The following is a 9789-nucleotide window of genomic DNA, read 5'->3' as shown; positions in this document are numbered from 1 at the left end:
CTTCCTTCCTTCCTTCCTTCCTTCCTTCCTTCCTTCCTTCCTTCCTTCCTTCCTTCCTTCCTTCCAGCAGAAGCCCCATCTGAAAGGTACGCCTTCGGTCCCTAGTAAAGAAGAGGCTGGTGGTCCTGTCCCTCACGCCCACGGCCCTCTAGAACCTCAAACCCAGTCTTACTGAGAAAGAGACTCCTCTGGTGGAAAGGCTCCACAGTGGAGAGGGCTGTGGCTGGGGACCACTCTGTGGCAGGATGGTGCCTGTCCAATCTATTTAAATATGAGTGCAGCAGGAGGCCGGTGATTGGACAGGGAAAGGGAGGCAGAGCTAAGAGCTGCAGAGACTGAGAGCGTCTCAGGAGAAGAAGCCAAGATGGAGGCCAGATGGACAGGAANAAGATCCTGATCCCGTGTGGTTTTAAATAGCCACAGGTAGTTACGAATATCATATAGGGATAGAGTAATTGGGATAACTTGTCTGATCTAGGTGGGCAGCTTGTATCATTATCAATTGACCCAGAAATTATTGTGTGGGTATCTTGTGAATTGATTTTATTGTTATATCAATCTGACTGGTTAATTATAAGTTTCAAGAGTTTTGATTTTACCGGGTTACTGGGTATTGTGATATCTAACTGCGAGGTGGGTGGTCATTGCATGGGGCCGACATGGCAGTGACCTGGCCAAGGGAAATTAGCGAGTCGGGTGGAGACATCTCAGATGGGGGTGGAGGTTGGGGTGGGAGCCGGTCCAGAGAGTTTGCCAAGATGAGAACACCCCGCTAGAGGGTTATTGGAATGTGGTACTGCCGACCACAGTGGGTTTATGGCTGAGAAGGTACGGCAGCTACGAGACAAGCAAACTGGAGCTGGGTAGACCACGATCGGTCCCTAATGAGGCTAGTCTAGAGGCAGAGGCGTCGGAATGCATCGGAACAGAGTTTTGCTGGCAGTAGCTCTAAATTGAACTACCCCCAGAACAGGATAGCAGGGAATAACCATAAGATAGAGAACATGGATTCAACCTGTCAAAGCCCCAGGATGAGAGGTAGTCTAGGGAGACATTTGTAGACACTGTGTAGACAGGGCCAGCCGCTGACAAGCCGAGAGGCTTGGCCTAGGGGTTGAAGTGTATAGAGAAAGATGACCCTGCCCTGGATACCTGGGAACAGACTCATTGTGGAGTGTGATATCCCTGAGTCTGAGCTCATTGGATAGCTCAAGCTATCTAGCTGCCATAATGTTCATAATGTTTTTAAATGTCTGGTCAGCCGACACAAACACAGCATGTACACATACATACATGGACACAAAGACATCCAATACATACATAAATACCTTAAATGTAAATGTCTTTCACTCACTAGTGAAAACATTCACACTAGCTGATATATAATGTAAAGGTTGGGACCCTAGAACCATCAGAGGAAAAAGGCAGAGAAACACTTCAAGATAGAGGCCCAGGCAGGCTTTCTGAATAGAACTTCAGTTGTTCAGGAAATGATGGTAACCATTGGCAACCATAACAAAGGAAATGGCTAATCAAGTGAAGAGAGAGTCTACACAATGGGGGGAAATCTGTCTGCATAGCTGATAGAGGATTAATCTAGAATACACGAAACACACAACAAACTGAACAAACCGAACAACCCAATCAATAAATGGGACATGACATGAGTAAGTGTTTCTCAAAAGATGAGACACAAATGATTAATAAACACGAAAGAGTGTTCAGCCCCATTAGCCATCAGAGTCTTGCAAATTAAACCACACCGAGAGTCTGTCTTACCCTAGTCACAATGGTGGTCATCGAGAAGGCAGATCACAGCGAATGCTGGTGAGGGTGTGTACATAGGAACCCTTACACACCAGGACACTAGTCCAGCCACTATGAAAAGCAGTGTGGCGGTCCCCACCTTGGCCCCCAAGCCCTCCACACAACACAGGAATATCACTTCTGGGTATTTACCCAGAGAACGTCAGGTCAACATAGCACACGGATGATTAATGTTCACCACAATACTGTTCCTAAAGGATAAGTTATGAAACTAATCTAGGTATTAAAAACGGAGGCATGGGTAAAGCAGATGTGGTTATATACACAGTGGGATTTTTCCAGCCACAAAGAAGAACATGTTATGCTATTACAGGAAGATGGGTACAGATGGGGATAATTTACATTAAGTGAATTAAGGCAGTCCCAGAATGACAAATACATTTTCTCTGAAATATGGTTCCCAGATTTCATATAGATATGTGAAATGGTATCCGCATACATGACATCAAATAAGAGCCAAGCTGTCTGGGGACTAAGGAGACTGACGGGAGTGGGAGACATGAGAGATAAGAAGGTAGGATGCATGAGGAGACTGCTCATGTATGATATATACTTGTATGAAAACATCCTTATGTAACAGTACCATGTATGGAGATTGTACAATGAGAACTTTAAAATCTCAAATGTAAGGTCCAGCTATCCACTCATCCACTGGTAAAAAGACACGCACAGACTGAGATTTATCAATTTATCAAGCAACAGAAGCCCAAAAGAAGCTGCCATAGTTATTCTGATGTCTCACACCAAAAATCAGAGGAGATAAAGAAGGCCAGTACATAGCAATATAGGGAATAACTCACCAAGAAGATTATATATATATATATATATATATATATATATATATATATATTCTCTCAACTTCATAGACAAACACTAATGTTTATATTCAGATAGATTCTAATATTGCATAGCTGCCATATTCTACTCTCATCTTTAGGTAGGTCCCCAAACTAAAAATCAACAAACTGCAGAATTAAACTATGTCATAGACCAAATGAACTTACCAGGCATATACATAACATTCCATCCAACAGATGCAGAATACATATTCTTCTTAAAAGACCACGGAATTATTTCTAAAATAGGTCGCCTACATGACTAAGAAACTTAAAAAAAAAAGATGTATTTATTTTATTTTTATATGTATGAATGTTTTGTATGTATGTATGTATGTATGTATGTATGTATGTGTGACACATGTATGTCTGGTGCCCATAGGTCAGAAGAAGGCACTGGATCTTTTGGGACTGGAGTAATGGATGTTGTCAACCATGATGTGGGTGCTGGGAACTGAACCGGGTCCTCTGCAAGAGCAACAAGTGACCTGAACCACTGAGCCATCGCTCACTCCAGTCTGACAAAACAAGTCTTAACAAATACAAAAGAATCAAATTAATTTTTGTATCTTAACAAATTATACTGAAGCAAAACTAGACATCCACAGCAAGGGAAATTACAGAAACAATACAAATGGAATAATTCACTTTTGAATGAGTACATAGACATTGAAGAAATGTATGAGGAAATTAAAAAAATCCTTCAATCAAATGAAAATAGATTTAACCCTTGGGATACAGCTAAGGCAGTTTTTAGAAGGACATTTGTGGTGATGATGCTTGTGTTAACAAATCATATGGAAAAAAGCTGATTATGAAGTTCTAGGTCTTAGAAACATAAGAACAAGTCAAAGTCAGAGAGGGACCCCTGGTTGCTCTTTTTCAGAGGATCTGGGTTCAGTTCCCAGCACCTCCATGTCATGGAGGGAGAATCACACTCACCTGTAACTCCAGTTCCTGGAGAGCCAATATCCTCTTCTGGCCTCCTGGGGCACAAGACATATGTGCAGTACACAGAGATACATGCAGGTAAAACATTTATATACATAAAATCAATAAAAATAATAAAGAATACATATACTCAATCAAAGAGCTGGTTCGTTGAAAATGTAAACAAAATTGACAACTCCCTAGGCAATTTAACATTCTATAACCATCTAACTGGAAAAAAAACCAAAACCAAACACTAAGAAAGACAGAAAAGCCTTAGATTAGTGATGGGGCTGAACAGATGGCTCAGTGGTTAAGGACACTGGCTGCTCTTCTAGAGGATCCGGGTTCAATTCCCAGGACCCACATGGTAGCTCACGATCATCTGTAACTGCAGTTCCAAGGGATCTGACTCCCTCGTCTGTCCTCATCAGGCAATGGACATATAAGGTACACAACCACACACACACACACACACACACACACACACACACACAGGTAAAACAAACACACACACAAATTATTGATGGAAAGGGAGAAGTTACAGCTGCCAGAAAAAACACAGAGGATTATTATAGACTATTTTGAAAACTTAAGTTCCAAAAATAAAAATCTGGAAGAAATGGATAAATTCTTAGGCATATAACTTACCTAACTAAATCCAGGACAGCGATGAACCAAGCCATAACAATCAATGGTATTAAAGCAGTGATAAAGTGTCTTTCAACAAAGAAAAGCCTAGAGCTAAATGGGCTTATTGCTGAACTCTACCAAATCTCTCTCTCTCTCTCTCTCTCTCTCTCTCTCTCTCTCTCTCTCCTCTCCTCTCCTCTCCTCTCTATGTGTGGTGGTGTGTATCTGGTGATGGTGGCATGTGAGTGTGTGGCATATGCTGTGATGTATGTGTGTGTGTGTGGTGTGGTAATATGTGTGGAATGTAAGTGAGTGTGGTATTGTTGTGTGCATTTGTGCATGTGTATGCATTTGCAGTGTGTGCACCTGTGCACATGTGGAGGTCAAGGAAGACATGGCCTCTCACTCTATTACTTCCCACCCATTCCCTCGAGACAGAGTTTCTCACAGAGCTTGAAGCTTGCTGATTCTGCTAGGATGTCCAGACAGCAAGCTCCTGGCATCTACCTGTCTCGGCCTCCCGAAGCTGGGGATACAGGCACATGTATTCATCCCCATCTCTTACATGGTTGCTAGGGGTTAAAATTCAGGTCCTCATGCTTGTGTTATAACACTTACCCACCGAGCCATTTCCCTACACCCTCTACCATAGTTAGAAGAATTAGCACCAATATTCCTTAAATTCTTCTATAAAGTAGAAAGGGAAGAAATAATACCAAATTCATGTTATGGAGACAGAATCATGATACTAAGACTTGATAGATTATAAAAATAAAGCTAGAGACTGATGTCACCTAAGAACATGGGCACAAAAATTGTCATTAAAGTATCTGCAAGTTGAATTCAGGAACAGATTAACAAGATCACAGCACCATGTTCAAGTTAGTTTCATTTCAGAGATGCAAAGATGCTTCAATACACATAAGTTAATAAGTATAAGGCAGAGAATGTAAATAGGCTTAAGGACAAAAATCACACAATTGTCTCAAAAGTACAGAAAATGCTTCCAATAAAGCCCAACACCCTTTCTTGATAAAATTCTGAAGAAACTAGAAACGGAAGGAACATATCTTCTCATGTTAAAAGATACAAAGAAAAACCTGTAGACAATACTTTTCTAAGCTGGAAGGTGTTCCTCTACAGTCCAGAATTGGTTGTGGGTGCCAATCATCTCACTCAATAGGTGCTCAACTGTGGGGCTAGAACAGTTGTTTTTAACTTGTGTGTCAAGACCCTCTTTGTGGTTGAATGACCCTTTCACAGGAGTCTCCTAAGACCATCAGAAAATGCAGATATTTATATTATGATTCATAACAGTAGCAACATTATAGTTATGAAGTAGCAAGGAAAATAATGTTATGGTTGGGGTCGCCACAACATGAGGAACTGTATGAAAGGGTTGCAGCATTAGGAAGGGCAAGGACCACTGAGCTAGAACAATAAGATAAGAGAAAAAACAAGAGAGATATAAACAGGAAAGGAAGAAGTCAAATTATCCCTATTTCAAAGGACACAATGTTTAATGGACTACACTTGAATGAAATGCCTCTAAAGACCCCACTGAAAACCTCTTAGATCTGCTAACACTGTCAGAAAGTGGTGGGATACAAATGTGATAAATAAAACTTGTATCACTTCTACATCCCAATAATGCACTTGCCAAAAAAGAAATGAGAAAAAGAAAACCATTCATGATAGCTTCAAAAATATGTAGGAATAAACATAATCAAGGAGGTGAAACACTCCCACAAAGGGGATTAAAAATCTCTGAAGAAAGAAATTGAAGAAGACACCTAAATCAAAAGACTTCACTTCATGCATTGGGACAGTTAACATTGTGAAAATGATTGTGTTTCCACAAGTGATGTTTATGCAAATGAAATCCCCATCAAATTTCCAATGATATTTTTCACTGAACTAAAACAAAAAAAAACCCCTAAAATTCATAAACACTACCCACATCATCAAACAGTCAAAACAACCATAAGCTGAAAAAAAAAAAAAGATGCTGAGGCTGTTACCATAATACCTGATCTCAAACTACACTACAGAGCCATAGTGACAAAGCAGCATGACGTGGCACAAAACAGACATGTAGGAGTGGAAGAGAACAGGAGGCCCAGAAACAAGCTCATATAGATACAGAGGCATAATTTTCGACAAAGGTGTTGAAAATATACTCTGGGAAGAAAATGACAAATGATGCTGGTAAACCTAGTTAGTATCACTTATCGAGAAATGAAACCGGATACATACATAGCTGATATCATGCATTAAAAAAAAATCACTTTAGGGTGTAAGACCTTGTCTTAGGGTTTCTATTGCTGTAATAAAAAACCATTACCAAAGCAATTTGGAGAGGAAAGGGTTTATATACAACTCTCAGGTCACAGTACATCACTGGAGGAACTCAGGGCAGGAGCTCAAGGCAGGTAGCTGGAAGCAAGAACTGGGGCTGAATAGATAGAGGAATGCTGCTTACTGGCTTGCTCCTACTAGCTTGCATGTATAACTGATCTCTTAGACAACCCAGGACCATCTGCTCAGGGCAGGCACATCCCACAGTGGGCTGGTCCCTCCCACATCATTTGTTAATTAAGAAAATGCCCCACAGGTCAATCTGGTAGGGGCATTTTCTCAGTTGAGGTTCTCCTTCAATATGACTTTAGCCCTTGTTAAGCTAACACAAAATAACCTAGACAAACCTGCAACTGAAATTGCCAGAGGAAACCAGGAGCAAACCATCACAATGTATACGAATAGGTGTGGACTCCCTGGAAGGAATCCCAACAGCACAGGAAGTGTCTACACAGCACAGAAAAACGATCAGACTGAAAAATACTGTCTACGTAACACAAAAGAACATCCTTGCCAGCTATACATCTGACAGGAGATCAAAATCCAGAATCTATGTACACAACTCCAACATTTAAATACAATCTCCCCCAAGCTTACTCATCTAATCAATAGTGAATTGAATAGATGTTTCTCAGAGGAAGTAGTACAGATCGTCAATAGGTATCTGAAAAAGTTTCAGCATCCCTGACCATCAGGGCACTGCTAATTAAACCGGCGTTGAGATCTATGAGTACTGCATCTACGCTTCAAGCCCTGTCCTCTTGGAACTTGCAGTGACTACTTGTTATCATACCAGATGCAAGGTTGAGTTTTTGTTACTTTCTTTTGTTTTTACTTTTTTTTTTTTTTTTTGGTGATTTTTCGAGACAGGGTTCCTAACCTTACATAGTTAGGACCAGTTCTGGATTTAAACCCAAGAGATGGGATTCTGCAACGTGGGCATTTCCTAGGCTCACAGGTACCATGAAAAGCAGCAAGCATGCTGTGTTTCTGAGAACTGCCAGATGCTCTTCAATCGATGCGGCATACACTGAGCTAGTGTGAATACAACTGGTCAGCTTGTATCTCAGAAAATGAGCTGGATGAACTGGAGGAGGGTGGGGCTCCCCAAAGTCCTAAGTTTGAGGGTGAAGAAGGTAAAGGCTCTCTTTCCATCCTTCAGGCCAAGGCAGAATGGAGAGTACCTTAGAGGAAACATTATTGTATTATTTCTTGGTGGAACCTCTGCCTGGGGCAATGGTCCTGATATTGGCCCCATTCTAGGACAGAAGCAACAGTCTGGTCCAGAAGAAGGACTGGTGATGGCTGGGTACCTTCTATGGCTTTGTAGGCAGGATGCTCAAACCTTTCCATGGGCCAGCGGACATGGAGAAAAGTTCCGGACTTGGGTCAGCTTGCTGGCTCCTACTTAACACTGCCTCTCTCTGACCAAGGGGCTATCCCATGGCATGGCCTGTGAGGTGAACAACAGGAGCAAGAGCTGTGTGTGTGTGTGTGTGTGTGTGTGTGTGTGTGTGTGGTATGTATGTGTGTGTGTGTGTGTGTGTGTGTGTGGTATGTATGTGTATGTGTGTGTTTATGTGTGTGTGGGGGGTATGTATGTGTATGTGTGTGTTTATGTGTGTGATGTGTGTGGTGTGTGGTGTGTGGTGTGTGTGTGTGTGTGTGTGTGTGTGAGTGTGTGTGTGTGCGGTCTGTGTTATGAACTGTTTAAGCTCTGTGTCCTCTTTGGCCCCTTCTGACTGACCAGGAGAGCCTCAGAGAGGAGAGGAGAGAGGAGACGCTGCTGGAATCTATCTGCTTCATCCTCCTTCACAGCAAGACTCAGCTCTGTGGGAAGTCTGAGGGCATTAGCTAAAGCAAGATATCAGATGAAGCATCTAAACGGGTTTGAACTAAACTTGGGTAACTGACATATTACCCTGAAATATTTTAAAGTGGCATGGGGCGAGGTAAATGATTTGGCATAACAGTTGAGGACAGTGGCAAAAAAGTGTGGGTCAAATACTGCTGGCCCTGTAGCTAGGATCTAGGTAATTACTACAACACCAGATCTTCCATTTCCACATCCACTGCTGATTGTACTGACAGAATCAGCCTTTCTCCTGTATGATCTCACTCCCATTCCACAGGAATCCTGAGGGGTCAGCACAGTCAGGGTGTTGTGAGATGATGGGTCTATCGATTAGCCTTGTGTAATCATTCCACAGCGTAAATTATATTCCATAAATATATACACTTATTGTGTGTTGATTAAAAGTTTAAAAAGGTAATATATGCACACACACACACACACACACACACACACACACACACACACACACACACATATATGAGACAGGGCTGGCCTTGAACTCATAGAGACCTACCTGCCTCTACCTCCTGAGTGCTGAGGATTAAAGACACGTTTACCATGCTGGGCCACATGTGATCTATTTTATTTATTTTTGAGTGGTGATTGAACTGTCTAATTGTAAAACTAAGAAGTGGTAGGGTGAGGCTATAGGGCCCCTAGTGCCCCTTTCTGAGTATGAGACTGACCGGGGCTCACAGGATTTTTTAAGTGTGAGATGCCAGAGTCGGGGGAGATTACATGTGGCAAAGGACTGTGCAAGCCGTGAAGGAAAGTCAGGCATCAGCATTCGCTGGGACACGGTAAGAGTGAAACAGTGGGCTGCTGGCAGGCCCCTGGCCTTATTGTTTATTTATATAAAGGCCTTGAGGAACAGAGAAGGGGAGGAAACACAAAGAATGTGTTTCTGTGAAGGTATGTGGAGGAGAAGAAGGTGTGGTGGTGGTGCAGTGGTGGTGGTAGCGCTAAGGGGATAAACAGGTTCAACCTTTCCCCCCCTGGCTTCCATTTAACACATCCTTGCATTTTCCTGTCCCTTATCTCCTTGTCCCTTCTCTCCTAGCGATCTTGGTGCCACCTCCTTCTGCCGGTTCTGTCCGGGATAATTTCTCTGACCTTGAGCCATCGTGCTGGTTCTTCCGGTTATAGCCTTATCCCAGGCAGAGCCAAGTCCCGGAGGAGGCCTCCCTGAAGAAATCCACAGTGAAAGCTTGTTCTTTTCAGAGCGCAAAGCAGGCTAAGGAGAAAGGAAGTGGTGTGTGTGTGTGTGTGTGTGTGTGTGTGTGTGTGTGTGTGTGACGCCAACCCCCCACCCCCACCCCCCAGCCCCAGTCCAGTTCCATTCCCTCAAAA

The sequence above is a fragment of the Mus pahari genome, chromosome 1 (genome assembly GCF_900095145.1).
Source record: "Mus pahari chromosome 1, PAHARI_EIJ_v1.1, whole genome shotgun sequence".
Classification (NCBI taxonomy): Eukaryota; Metazoa; Chordata; class Mammalia; order Rodentia; family Muridae; genus Mus; species Mus pahari.
Note: the sequence above shows the minus strand (reverse complement) of the source record.